At 33.4% G+C, this 11436-nt stretch overlaps 1 pseudogene; it reads right to left on the bottom strand.

The window, feature by feature from the left end:
* Positions 1 to 827: 827 nt before the first annotated feature.
* On the bottom strand, positions 828 to 11112 carry LOC109704047 (annotated as a pseudogene).
* Between the last annotated feature and the right edge of the window lie 324 nt (positions 11113 to 11436).

The following is an 11436-nucleotide window of genomic DNA, read 5'->3' on the forward strand; positions in this document are numbered from 1 at the left end:
TAAATACATCTGTCATATTTTGTTAGAAACTATACGTCACATTTTATCTCAAATTTAAAAAGTTGTTGTTAGTAATAGTTATGTAATTAATTTTTTTATATATACATAGAATATTTTTATATATTTTACAAATTCTGACGAATCTAAAATTTAGTTATGTGTTTAAAATAAGAATATTAAAATTTTAATTCACCTTTAATTCAAATTTAAAATTTAATTAATCTACTTTATTTAAAATTTTAAATTATTCATTTAAATTTGATATCCGAGATTAAATTTATGCCACGAATTAAAATCGAATTTTCATTTTAATTGAAAATTTCATAAATTTAAATTTAAATTGTATAATTGGATTTCAACTAAGAATTTAAGATGAAATAATAAATTTAAATTAAACAAGATTAACATTTAAATGTATATTTAAAATTAAATTTAAATTTGACTCTTAGATGCAGTCAACAAAAAAATTAATATACCAAACAAATATTAGTAAGAGCAAAGTTGGGTGTATACCTTACACCCACTTCATTCCAAAATTAGTAAAACTTTACACGTGACATTAATTTATTTTACTTTTATTAAAAATTATTTAAAATTTTAAAAATTTTAAAATTAATAGCGTTAAATCTACACTTTTTTGGATGTACTTACTACTCATCTACCTGATGAGGCAATGATATTAACAAAACATAATTGGCCTTTCTTTTCAAATGTAATATTAACAAAGCAGTTGTTACCGATCAGAGCTAGCACATTAAACTTAGTAACTATTTACACAGCAATCCACTCCAAGCACAACATACCTGCTTTCTGTTACGCAGCAAAAGTGGTCAAAACTCGCAATAAAATATATAACTTGGTGTACATCCAGATAAACAGCAGCAGAGGACCAAAATATATGTTACGTTTCTAACCTGCCACTATCTTCAGCCAAATGGCTATTCAAACCATTCATTATCTTCCCAACTAAATTGTCCCAATAATTTATCAGGATAGAGCCCTCTAAACTAACAAAAAGTTCTGAGCATACAATTCAAGGAACAACATTTTGTCTAATCAGAAATACAAGAGATAACCAACAAACAACCTATTGAACCCGAGATTCTCTTCAGATCATTAGACCACAAGGTTTTTTATCGAAAATATCTTTAGAATAGAGAATCGTCCTAATACCATTTTCCTCTTGGTGTTAGCCAAGTAGCCTTGAGCAAGGCGGAATGACCAACATTCTGATCTCAATGTAAACACAGAGATGTAAACCTCATTTACTTGTTCTTATTCGCAAGCAGCACACGGCAACGGTATTCGCCAAGAGCCCATATAGGAAATATGTTCCGGTATTGCGAATAACTGATCATGCAATTTCTGTTGAATACTCCCATTATTTCCTGCCGCAAGGGATCAAAGACAAACAAAAGCAAGCATTAGAAATCAAGTGATGAAAGCAGGCTTGCTTTTTTTAAAAAAAAAAATTTATCTGTTTCTTGTTAAGCAGGTTCAATCAAGTTTATACTCAGTAAGAACTTACAAAGCAATAAAGATCAAGATGGAGACCTACATAGCAGCAAAAGTGTAGCAGATGGATGTACATCTGTCACCATACCATAAGGTGTAGATAGACAGATGGACGCTTATGCATATTTATCCTACTTATTTTTTTTGCGTGCATAAACTTGGAAGCTAGGTTGATATATTTATAAGTAGTTGGACACAAAGAAATGAGAAAAGTTGCACTTTGTTATGTGCAGAAAATGTTTAGTTCTACTTGCCACATGTCATTTCTAATGTCAATTCCAATTAGTAGATTTAAACTTAATAAGTAGTTGTTGTGCCTGGTTTCAGAAAAAACTTCTACACTGAGAAGTAGAAACCAGGTGTTTTGGCAAACAACAAGTGAAAAGCTGCTAGCAATGGCTTCAAGTTCAAACCAGTTTTTGGTCCTTAAAAATGCAAAAACTCCAATTTGAAACTTTTGCTGCTAGCTAAGCAGGAAGGTTTCATGAAACAAACTGTTGGTGCTTCTTTGAACTTCTCCATGCCAATAGTTAGCACTTCTATCAAAGCCCGTCAGGCCAAACAGGTCCTAATAAAACAATAGATTTAGCTAATTCTGAAGAGCATTTTCCATTTACTGTTGTTTACTTCTTTCTAGAATAATATATATTTCCGAATGAACATAGCATTATTAACTTTCATGCTTTATTAAAAGACTAAATTGCAGAAATTCCCCATAGAAATATTGCTAGCTGCTCAAAATATGCACCCATGAATTGAACGAAAGCATCGTTATTTGTTTGACAGTGATAACAGTCCAGCATCAATCAATGCTAACATGGCCCATCCGGTGTTGACTGCATGAGGTCGGCTGCCCTCAAGATTTGTATACACCTATTTTCAAGAGAAATACTTGCGTCAGGTGTTAAAAACACTTTTCAGGAGTATTCCAGTTGCAACTTTTATCAGCATGCCCACTATGCCATATTCAGCTTTGATCATATTGACAGTGTAAAACAACAGGGCTACCATCAAAGGCAAAACAGATCAAAACAGATTAATTGATTTGTCCAATAAGTCAAAAAGCAAGCCAAACACAATTTTTTAAAAAGAAACCCTGATGCTTTCCGATATAACCGCTGTAATGTATGGAAAAGAAAACCAAAAAAAAAGACTTAAATAGTAACATGTCCTCGTACCAAGAAAATCTCCCATGTATCAATTGTTGAGCATAAATAAGTAGCAATTAGGAAAATACTCTTCAAAGATATATTTTCCGTATCAATACACGTAAAAAATTTCTTTTCCACTTGATTTCAAACAAAAGAGCTTCACACTCCTTTCCAACAATTCTTTTCAAAACGTTCATTGACCAAGTTTGATTAAAATGAGGAGTAATTTTGGCAAAGGTTGATTTCCGCAATTTCATTATATTCAAGTAATTTGAAGTTTGATGAAACTGGGTATACACTATACAATTGGAAATACGTGTTATGTAAGCTATTGTTTGGTTGGGGGTTAGGGGGTGGAATAACCCCTTAACCCCTATTTTATTCCCAAACACTTCTAAAAATGGGTGGGGTTAGCTAACCCCACCTCAAATGGANTGATTTTACAGGCAGGAACATAATCTAGTTCACTAGATTTTACCGCCTAGTGAAGACCTGCAGTAAGCATACATATATAAGAATAAAAATTGAGTAAATTAAGCTTTCCTTTAAAGAGTATGGAGAAGAATCTTATTCTTCAGTATTAGCAAGAGAATATACAAATGGACAAGATAAAATCATAAAAAGCCTGGATCATATTTTAACATATAAAATATTAGAACACTGTTCTCTAGAAGTCTGTTGATTCATGCATATAAAGCATAGCTAACTACCAACCCAAAAAATTAAAAATTAAAAATTAAAAAGGAGGAAGAATTAGCAGTACTGCAGTAGTCATGCAAATATCAGAAGTAAAACATAAATCCAACCCTATACGACTGATATCACAAAAATATAAAGGCTCACGGACAAAGCTGAGAAAAAATTAAGCAGAAAATTTGACCTTATCTTGACATGAAAGATAGCTCTCTCCCCAACCACCTGAAGGTAGTTCTTTTGACAGCAAGAAGTCACATGCTTTTCGGATGCAAGAGCTGTTCTCATAAGTCCTTCCTGTAGCAATTAATCCCTTCACTCCAAACCATGTGCCATATGTGAAGCAAACAGCCCAGGAACCATACCTGTCGAAAAGTAGTGCCAAATTTCCTCGTAAAATCTGAACAAAGTTAATGCATTTCTGATTGGGTTAATTGCCAATCTAATCCCCCAAGTTTGACCCAAGTGGCAATTCCATCCTCATTGTATCAATTGTAAAGATTCAGTCCTTGAAGTTTGTTCGGCATAACAATAAGTCTACTTGGTTTACAATCAGAAAAATGCCAAATCAGCACTATGAGTTTGACATTCCAAGAATGAAATTGAAATCAAGACCAAGCTTCATGATAAAATTGAAGGGAAGGTCAAACTTCAAGGTTAAAATTGAAGCTCCTAGAATGAAACAAAAATTGGGGAACAACTTCAGGGATTATAATGTTATAATTCAATCCGTTGAAATTGAAATCTAAATCATTCTTCAGTGACTGAATTTGTAATTAACAACCAATTACAGTGTCAATTGAAACTTCAAATAGGAAGATGAGAAACTGTATACAGACCATGAGCCATTAGGTTCTTGAATCTTTTCGATGAAATTAGCGGCTTTTTTTATGCAACTATCTATCTCTTCCCTTCGATGTCCAGGGTATAACTTTCTGAATGATGTCAAAGCCTGAATTGCCGCTGAAGTACATTCAACGTATCTGAAAATGATCTTGTAGTGTTAATTTGCTTCGGTAAGGGAAGAATACAGCAAACAAACTTTTTACCAAAAGAACTAAAAGCCATGCCATCTTACGGATAATCGATGACAATGTCGCCAAACGTTTCAGCAGGATTGATAAGCTGAAAGTGTCAACAGATGCATGTAAGTGTATATATCAAAATATTCGCAAGAAACAACACTGCATGTTTTTCTCGATCTTTCTAGACTAATTTGCAAATTATCGTATAATTCTTGGATGAAAATAAACTGGCCTGAAAGGTGCATCAAAGGTCTAACTTAGCTAGGAAACAACTTTCAAAGGCAATACTAGAGGCGAATTTCAGTAATTTTCTCCTCTTAAATGTTAATTGGCTTTCTCTGCAAAGATAACTCTACCCTACAGACAAGGCTTAACAGATAATTATTCACTTAATTCAACCTTCTAAAGATCTGGCAACTTTGTATATTTCTCAGCTTTGATCATTTTCTAGCCGATGCCATATGGTTATCGTAATTGAAAGGGCTATGATAATAACTCAAGATACATGTCAGCATTCTCGATTATTATTCTACAGTAGTTAGTCAAATGATCATATATTTCCTTAAACCTTGAAACATTGTCTTCCTCAACAGACCAAAAGCATGGTTTTACTTCATAGAAAGTCTTGTATGAATTTGAAAAGAAAAGAAAAAATCGGATACTTAAACTACACCTGCAAGGCCAATATTATCACCACTAACAGCCAAGCACAATGTTTTGTCTCGGATTACTAAGACTAATCTACAAAAGATTACCAAGAAGCTTTCAAATAGCAAAGGAATAAACAAATAGCAAAATAGAAAGAATTCAATCTACAAACCCCCATCCAGGCAAACAAATAGCAAAATAGAAAGAATTCAATCTACATACCTCCATCCAGGCATAAGATCTTGTTAATTCATATGTTGCAAAACCACCATTCTCATTCTACATAGAGACAGAGGGATCACATGTAAATGGGCCCATCCAAAGTAAATTTTGAACATTTTTGAACAGTTCAAAAAGGTAAAAGAATAGATGGTATTGTCGTTTTATAACACCAAAATGCTAATTATTTTATACAAGTAGATTTTGTACTTAGTTGATACCATATGATCACAGAGGGACATTTTAACTATTCATTGCACGAGGAGATATGCAAAAAATGTTACATGTTCTGCATGGTTTGTCTTATTGATTATAAGGGTGAATAATTTCCAAACCCAACTAAACAGGCTTGGCAATAACATAGAAAAGAAGCACATGAATTTCCCAGTAGGCAAGCAGAGATATTAACTTCTATAGAAGCAACAATGAGCACCAATATTCAAAATCGGTGTAAAAGATTTTTCATGCTGCAGAAGAAACTGTCTCATTCTTGAATTATGATACACTAAACGCATAGTCCAAATGCCGCAAACAAAACAATATGATCACATACTAAGAGAACTCATAAGCACAGCAGTATCATACTTCTATAGAACAATGTATTAATTGTGGTGATTGGCATTGCAATAGATTGAAATTTGGATTAAAGCTGCACTAGTTAAGGAGCCGCATGATGCCTCAAATATAAAATATTTTAATAGTAAATTTTAATTAATATTTTTATCTCTTTATATTATTTTATTAGCCTGATTAATTAAATAAGTTTAAATAAAAATATTTAATAATTAATTGATTTTAACTAAAAATAATATAAATTGGCATATGTGCGGCATAAAATTTTATAAGAGCTTGTTAGTAATTAAATTATTTTATAAGGCATATGTGAAAAAAGTTAGAGGGGAAAACTATAAAAATATTTTTAGATAATCAATAAAATATTGTTAGTAATAGCAGAAAAGATATTGTTCCGTGCACCGGGTGTATAAATATATCTTATACACCACATTCGTGAAATCCTATTATAAAAATTTAAATTCTTTAACTTCTTATATATAGACTCTTTATATGGCGTAGACCGTACCTATCATATTAGATTTTAATTTCACAATATTAATCTTTAAATAATAGGTTCAATGCACGCGATGCACTAATAGACCAAGTGCAGGCAATAATTTTTAATAGTTGAGACGGGGGAGATGGGATGATCGAGGAGAAATTGTTCCGCGTACCAGGAGTATAAGAAAATCTTATACAACACATTCCTAAAACCCATTATGAAAATTTAAATTTTGTAATTTCTTATACATAGGCTTTTTATATAGTTTAGTGCGCATCTCTTAGATTAGATTATAATAGATTTTGATTTTATAATTTCAATCATTAAAAAATAGGTTCAGTGCATTAGCAGCCCGGCTGTAGGCAATAATAATTTAGTGTAATAGATTGTTGAAGGGAAGGGATTAATGAGAATTGACAGAAATTGAGGGACAAATGTCACTCCCAATTTCTCCCAACTCTCCTTTAATACAATGTAATAGATAGATAATAGATAATAGATGTCATATATATAGAATTGAGCTCCTATGCTTTTAAAAGTATCAAGTCATTGGTGCTTGTAGATTTTTAGCCATTAGATTAAGAAATGTGCGGTTAGGGATGATGTGGGCCCCCTAGGGTTGAGTGGGTGGTTGGTTGAATAGTATAATCTAACGGGTGAAAATGATTAAAGGCGTAGATCTAACGGTAAAAAATTTACAAGTACCAAATGCTTGGTACTTTTACAAGCACCATAGCCGGACTCCATATTTATATATATATACATATAGAGCTAGTCTTCTATACTATCTATAGTACCGGGGCTCCGGTACTATAGTCCCGTTTTCGATCTTAGGGTATTCAAATCAACGATCCATACCGTTAAAACTGATCTAGGGTATTTAAAGTTTTTAGAAATAAAATTTTATATTTTTTCGACATAGTTTACTTTATGATCAAACCATTTCAAAATTGTCAATTTTCAATGGCTACTATAGCGAGTTTGGAGTTTAGCGGTGTAGAAGAATCTAAATTTCTTCAAATTTTGATAGAAAATACTTTAAACTTTCTAGATTAAGGTTAACATTCTTGATCTTGAATTTAAAAGTCCTATGACCAAATTTTAAAGATTATTCAATTTCCACCGTCCATTTTGACATAATTTATTTATTAAGTAAACGATGTCGAAAAAAACTAAAATTTTATTCTAGAAACTTCATATACCCTAGATCATATTACGAGTGGGATCGTTAATTTGAACCGCTAAGATCGGAAAACAAGGACTATCTAGTATTTGGAGCTCCGCGTAAATATAGATAGTATAGTAGCCTAATTCTATCATTAAATATATTAAACAAGCACAATGACAATTAAGAACATTCAGCCAAAAAGTATACGAATGTATAGTAATCTTGCAACAAGGAAAATTTCAATGATTTGAATCAAATTCACTAGAAAGCTTACCATCAGGGATAGAATGACATTGACAGCCATCGTATTATAGGTTTTCTTGCTTCCACCGGCGTCGGCCAACCAATTCTGGGAGAAATCTTGGACAATAACAGCGAGGCTGGGATAACAAGGGGGTATTGGAAAATGTAAGAACCCCAACAATTCATTTTCATAGGAAAATTATTACCTTAAGATCCCTTCTGCATGCAATCTGATATAGCGCCATCTATGATCAGCAGTTGAAAAAGGGCCATGCCCTTTGGATATGTGACCTACAGCCCCATGGTACCAGTAATTCAGATTTCACACGGGTCAGTCAATCCGAACCTTTCTTAATTTGGAATATATAATTATAAAAAAATAGTAGGGAAATTCAATAGATCATCTGAAGTAAAAAGATTGCCCTAGTATGATGGAACAAACATGTGTATTTTTTATGTATTTCATGAGCCAGCTTAAGAGTAGGACCATATTCTTCGAATAAAGCGTTAGTCGACAATTGCCTTGAGCATGTGGAAAAGCGGTGTTCCCACCAATTTGGCTGCCCATCTGTATTTCCCTGCATTCAATACACAATACTTGTTGAGCTATTAAATATTTCTGTAGTAGGAATGGCTGCCAGCAAACTGTTTACATAACTAGCATTACAAATGTAATATTTATGGAAACATAATCATCTTAAACAAGGGCATGAATAAGGAGATCACATCAATCAATTTAACAAAAAGAAGGATGAGGTATATATAAATGTCAAAACCTGCATTTTCAATAGCCAATCTTCTGCAAGCCACAAGTAAGCAAGTATTCTTGGAATGTGCAGTTTGAATGCTCTGAGTTTGGATCTTCTATCCAGCAGCTCAAAGCATATTTAGTACCTGCTCCAGTAACATCATGCCCAAGAAACGTCAGATTCATTCAACAGTTAATCAATATGGTGCTGCTGATTGTGGAATTTGTGGCTTTCCTGTTATCTCGATTGAATGTTTTAATTGCAGAAAGAAGATCATAGTAATCTCAAATATGAGGGCCAGATATGAATGGACAGCCTTTCACATTCAAGCAGCGGATTCACAGAAATAAATTGGAGTAAAGTTGTCTTGCCATTCGCTCATGGCTGACGAATGAAGAAAAACAACACGAATGATTTAGAAAAGTCAAGCTCACATGCATCTTACGTCAAGCAACCATACAAGTAATACAAACGGGTTTAATAGTTCACCGCAGAACCATATTTAAAGACATCAGAAATATTGCCATTTGGCGTTCCCAAAAATGATCAGAGTTTGAAACTGTCAATATACTCGCAATCACCACGTTGACAACGGTCCACATGCAAAGTTATATGGCATATAATCCACGTTAATGTAGCATATGGTAAAATGATAACTTTACAAGCCTTTACTACAAGAAGGACTAACTGGCATAAAGCAATTGAGACGAAGATCTAAGGGACTTCTCCAAATTGATAAAAAGTCTATAGTTTCAGACAAACTAGGAGAAAAAGCCTTTAAGGGAACAGTTGGTTGATCGTGCGGTACCTACGGCGATATCACATGACCAATCCATTTATTCTTGCTAAGCAGGAACCCCAGGAGTTAAAATAAAGTATACAAAATAGAATAATGTTTCTTAAACAACCCTAATATAAGCTGGCACGCCACATCGTTAGCTCTTAACTTTTTCTACTATCATCATCTTCGTTATGCGCAGGCATTAACCAAAAGCAATACCAAGCATCAACCTTTAGCATCCGCTAACGCAACTAAAGAGTATGCTAAATATCAAATACCTTGCTTAACAGGACCAATGCAGACATATCGGGTATTTTCATCTTCAATATGAATATGCTTGTCGATGGCGGTATGTCCTAGAGCCTTTCTGTCTCAACTTGCTACCAGGCGACTTGGCCAGTCAGAACAGGTTCGACAAACTTTATGAAGAGTAGCCCAAAGAATATTCCTGTACCAAGAGGATGGGTAGTACTAGATCTTCCTGCACAGAAAGCAAATTGCCAAAAGCTTCACCTACATGCCCTCTGTGCAAATGATACTTTTAAAAAGCAGATACCTAAAAAGTGAACTTACTCAGAGGCAATATTTTATCAATAGATTTCACTTTATGATAATCTACGTACAACTTTGGCAAGATCATCTCTAAGTTGGCTATTAGATAGTTTTATTGAAAGTTAATTGAGAAGAGATACTTTGAGGTTCTTAGTAACCCGAAGAGAATTATCATATTTATCAAGACAGACAAAAAAGATCTTAGGATATATACATATAAAGCTTCAGTTGCTAAGCCATGATGGATGAATCAAGAGTTAAAACAGAACTGTGAATGCTCAGAGTAGCAGAATTTATGCCAAAAAAAAGGATGTAAAGATGGGAAATTTGTATCTAAGAGCATATAAATAGGCATAAAAGAAAGGATACTGACTATAGAAAGAATTCTAATATTGTAAACTTATGAAATCAAACCAATTACATCCAGTCTTTTCTTAATTCACTGCGCCTTCGCCCCAAAGAAAATAAATAAAGAAAGAAAGAAACTAAGAATATCACAACACAAAGGCTTAAGAAACATTGCTGAAACTGACAAAGAAAGTATGCTGAAGAGACGGAAGGTATTACTCAGATTGAAGATGGAGATATTGTCGAAAGAAATTCAAGTTTACACGAAAGGCATACTCGTATCAACTCAAACGAACCTTTGCACATTCATTACGAGCCTTATTCCAATCAATCTGGTCGTAGGGAAGATTATATAGCTCCGTTCTGAGTGACAGTACTGTTGGTGTAATTGGACCAAGAAACCTCTTTCCGTAAATGTAAGACATTGGCAAATAAACCATCCGACACTGACACCACATTCTTCCTGTGAGACAAAAAAAAGAATGAAATTATTAGCTAGAGGAATTTGAATGAAGCAAAACAAAACTCAAGTTGTACAGTTAGTGATGGCATAATACAAGGAACACACATTGAGAATTCAATACAGCTAAAAGACCATGTGCTTCCAATTCAATACAGCTAGAAGAGATGATGGATAGCTTATACTTATATAATCAATTAGCAATCCTCTTGTTGATCTACATAAGAAAGACAAACTTAGGTAACTGCAAGAGGTGACTTCTCTTGACTGAGATCAAGTTAAGACAATTATGTGTTGTCCATAATCTAATTCTTATCAGCTTTCTCTGAAACTAACCATTTACTATGGCCAGCGAAGAAAAAAAGAAGACTCGAAATGCCAAAAGAAATCAATCTATGAGGAACAGATGAGCAAAAACCTGGGTGAATCGGCAGAATATATGGGAGTAACCATACTTCTGGGGGCAATGGATTATTGCCAGACCATTCAAATACTCCAAGTACCTGTGATTTAGAGAGTCAGCATCAGCAGATGCTCTCTATGGAAAGAAGCCATATTTCTATAAAAGTAAATAGATACAGATTTTAACTGAACTATAGTCCATTGTGAAAAGGCTACTTGATCTTTAATTTTTTTATTTTATATTACTAAATAAACGTATCGGTTATTGGGTTTAATTGTCTTCCCTTTTCACAAAAATTAACACTGCTATTAAACTTTAAAGGAATATTTTATAACCTAATGAAGTTTCCTGTCACTCGACAGAATATTCTATAACTTTACAGAAGGAAACCAATAAGGTCTAATGGAACTTGACAAAATTTTCC

Source organism: Ananas comosus, unplaced genomic scaffold (genome assembly GCF_001540865.1).
Source record: "Ananas comosus cultivar F153 unplaced genomic scaffold, ASM154086v1, whole genome shotgun sequence".
Taxonomy (NCBI): domain Eukaryota; kingdom Viridiplantae; phylum Streptophyta; class Magnoliopsida; order Poales; family Bromeliaceae; genus Ananas; species Ananas comosus.